Source organism: Aegilops tauschii, chromosome 2, assembly GCF_002575655.3.
Source record: "Aegilops tauschii subsp. strangulata cultivar AL8/78 chromosome 2, Aet v6.0, whole genome shotgun sequence".
NCBI classification, from domain to species: domain Eukaryota; kingdom Viridiplantae; phylum Streptophyta; class Magnoliopsida; order Poales; family Poaceae; genus Aegilops; species Aegilops tauschii.
Window position 1 is genome coordinate 32106860 of NC_053036.3, and position 3833 is coordinate 32110692.

Consider the following 3833-nt stretch of genomic DNA (forward strand, 5'->3'; position numbering starts at 1 on the left):
TGTTGTGACGGTTATGTTATGCATGTTTTAATTTTAATACTCTCATGATATATATTGTGTAGTGTTTGAAGTTGATGCGGCTAGGACACAAAATCTACACAATTTTGGTTTTAGTTCCACTAACTATATCGGGTCAGTGAGGTGCGGTCACAGTTAGTGGAGTAAAAAATTACTCCGCTAACTTTACTCGGCCTACTCACTTAATTTTTAGGGGATTGGTTAGAAATGGCAAATGTAGAGTAGTACATTGGAGGCAGTTCTTGTGCACAACCCTGCAGCGGCAGTTTTGCTTTTCGTGTGTAGACAATAGCTGCTAACAAACATACAACCTCCAATTAATACCAACAGCCATAAGCCGTTCTAATTAATGACTACCCCACAAAATGTTCCCCCTCCCACACTTCTAGAGTTTCTTCACCTCCCGTGGGTGTTGTCGCCGATCTACCTCGTCTTCTGTGGCCTTAGGGCCATGGAGGCGTGGCGGATCCCGACTCTTGCCGATGGAAGGGCTCCTGCTTCATTTTGAGGGTGTTTTTTATAGTTATTTTAGGGTTTGTTCCCCGATTAGAAAAGCGAGGCGGCGGTTGCGGTTCTCTGAAGATGGAATAAAGTTCTCCACGCCTAGCCCTCGTCCCGACGGTACGTCGCGTTGTCGGAGGGCGTGTGGAGGCGTGTCTCCAATGGATCTCGCATGATTAGGTCGGTGGTTGTCTTAAGTGGATCCACGTTGTTCTAGTCTTCGTTTGTGTGTTATGGATTGGATCCTTCGGAATTAAGTTTGTTTTTAATGACGACGGTTGTTGTTCTGGTGCGCTAGTCCTTTGGGACCTTAGCATAGTGATTTCCCGTCTGTCCACTACAACAAGGTTTGACCGGCTCATGTGAGAGGGGGGGGGATGATGACGGAGGGCCATTGACTAGCGACAACTACAAGCATTGGAGCTAGATGACCTACGGACATTGATGTAATTATATTTACTTCTGGTATGCTATGATATTTGATAAACAGATTGGAAGTTTCTCCAAAAGAAGGCATGCAAGTACAACGGCAGTTGCACTACAAATGATGAGTAGGGATGAGCATGGCGGCCCTTTTATCTTTTGCAAATAGGTATCCTCCATATAACATTGTCCCTATCTATACTTACATAGTGAGTATGATAAAAGCAGTATATATGGTATGATGCTACTCGAGAGGGCCAATGGAGTGGCGGCGACGACGCGAGAGGGAGAGGCAGAGCGACGCGGGCGAGGGAGAGGCGTCGGCAACGCGGGCGACGGAGAGGCGCTGGCGACGAGTGCGAGGGAGAGGCGGCGGCGGCGGCAGCGGCGAGCTAGGGATTCGACTGGGGCGAGCCAGAGAGTGGGTGAGTGAGCGAGAGAGTGGACGAGAGAGGTGGGAGGGTAGTTTAGGAAACAACCAAAAAAATTGTACGTGACGAATTTTACACTAGAAACGTAGAACAACAATTATTTCGGTACAGAGAGAGTACTATATATTAAAGTGTATACATATTAATTAAACATGGATCATACAAAAAATAGTTTTTATACTAATTAGATATATTCAGAGTATCACACAAAAAACACAATTTGAGAGAAGAAACCGAATATACTTGGTTTGTGTTGGATTGCTTGCATGCTTTTATCTTTCGTCGGACAATTTTCCTTAGCCTATACAAATAAATTAAAATGATTTGAGAAATTTCAGATGATTGTTTATTTATATATGAACGTACAATTGAACATTATAGTTGGTTGTTTGCTTCGAGAGAAATGCAACATCTTTTTTTATAATATGAAAAATGGATTTTCTATTTTACAAAATAAAATTGTTGTGTTAGTTTCACTTTTATTTTTATTATATATATTATATATGTTTCTTTCATCATAGATAGAAAGTGATGGGTTCCGACATACGCACTGATGTAACGATGACTGGCCTGACTGAAACACTACGAGAAGAGGTGCATATAGCTAATCCTTTGTATATAGCTAAAGGTGTATTCTTTATGTATATTTTTTCAGAATATAGGAGACATAGATATGGAACTTGGAGATGCACAAAAAGAATCTATCGATAAGGGTTCCGAACCAACGCCTCTAAAAGGGGCTGAAAATTCATCAAAAAATTTACGACATAATAATATGGAAGCGGTGATATCTCATAAAAAAAGCAAAAAAATATGTCAATTTAAATGTTACCGCACAAGGTATTTTTTCAATGTTGTTATCGATCTTTCCTTAGTCATATTGCCTAATTTCACTCGTTTTTTTATCAGGCCGACAGATTATGTTTGTACACATTGTCAATTTGCCATTTCGTGATCACTTTACATTACAAGTGAAGTGACCTTTAATTATTATGCAATTATGATCATGTTATATTGTCTTTATCTGTGAAATTTAGTATGCATTATCTTTACATAACTTTAGAAAAATATTTCAGAAGCTCGTGGCAACGCACGGACATTATACTAGTCTATACTTACATAGTGAGTACGATAAAAGCAGTATATATGGTATGATGCTACTCCAGCTTGAAGTAGTCGAGCCTGGGACGATTCTCGCTGCCTTTCTTGTAAAAGTGCGCGATGAAGTCTTCGATGGTGACGCTCCTGTAGATTGGGGGATTGGCACCGTGGGGCGAGGTGAGTTCTTGGATGGGGCCATACAGCCTCATAGATCTTCCCACGTCGACGAACGCCGCCACGGAGACCCTCGCCGCGTCCGCGCTTTTGTTGGCCAGAACTCGGTGCTCCACGCTCCTGAACCGGCCATTGCTGACGAGCTGCACGTACGATGGAGAGGCAGGCCGGAATCAGCCCTGGAGGAATGCACGTGGATCTTGATCGAGATACAGGTACAGCGATCGATGAATACCTGGAGAAGGTCGCCGACGTTGATGATGAGAGCGCCGGGCACGGGAGGGACGTCCACCCAGCCCCTGCGGCCGCCTCCGTGGTCGAGAAGCACCTGCAGGCCGCCCACGGCGTCCTGCAGGAGGACGGTGAGGAAAGTCGGGTCGGTGTGCCTGCTGTTGCCGAGCGTGAGGTGCGGCTCCGGGCACGGCGGGTAGTAGTTGCCGGCCACCTTGAGGCTCTGCCCGCAGCCCATCTCGCGGACCAGGTAGTCGCCGGCCAGCCCGAGGGACTCCGAGAGCAGCTCGAACACCCACACCGCATGCTTCCGCGCAGCTTCAGCGTACTCGAACAGCACGCCCCTGTTATTTTTATTTTGAAGTTATTAATTCTCCTTCGTTGTTAGCTTGTTCTACTTTGTACCAGTTCACATGGATATGTGCAGGGTGCGTGTACCTGAGGGCCTCCGGCAGCTCCTCCGGCTGCGGCGGCTCCGGCGCCATGCATGTCGCAGAAGATGGTGTCACGCCAGCAGGCCGCCGGCGACTGGAAGAGGTCCAGGTTGGAGTAGAAACGCACCTTGCCGGTGGTGGTGTCCCTGGTGTAAATACACCACGGCGATGTTCTCCGTCCCTGTCTCCGGCGGCAATATTCTCGCCTCCTTAATTACAAAACTGTAACCATATTCGGAAGCCATTCATCAGTTACAGTGATGGATCGTACTACAATTATGGATTGATATTTTCAATCTGGCACCACGACGTTCTCCCCAAGCCGCCTACATCTATCCTCCGCGCAGAGCCACGCGTCCTGGAGCTGCCCGTGTCCTCGCCGCCCGCGTCTGCTCCGCCCGGCGGGAGACTGTTTCTTCCACTATTTACAAGTGAACTAAGTACTCTTTTTCTTCAGTTTCTCTCTATGCACAAGGTTGGTGCCTGTCTCTCAGATCGCTGCCAATTGCATAAGAGCAGT

At 46.4% G+C, this 3833-nt stretch overlaps 1 pseudogene; it reads right to left on the reverse strand.

The window, feature by feature from the left end:
• Window positions 1–2132: 2132 nt before the first annotated feature.
• LOC109771059 (DIBOA-glucoside dioxygenase BX6-like) lies at window positions 2133–3383 on the reverse strand (annotated as a pseudogene).
• Between the last annotated feature and the right edge of the window lie 450 nt (window positions 3384–3833).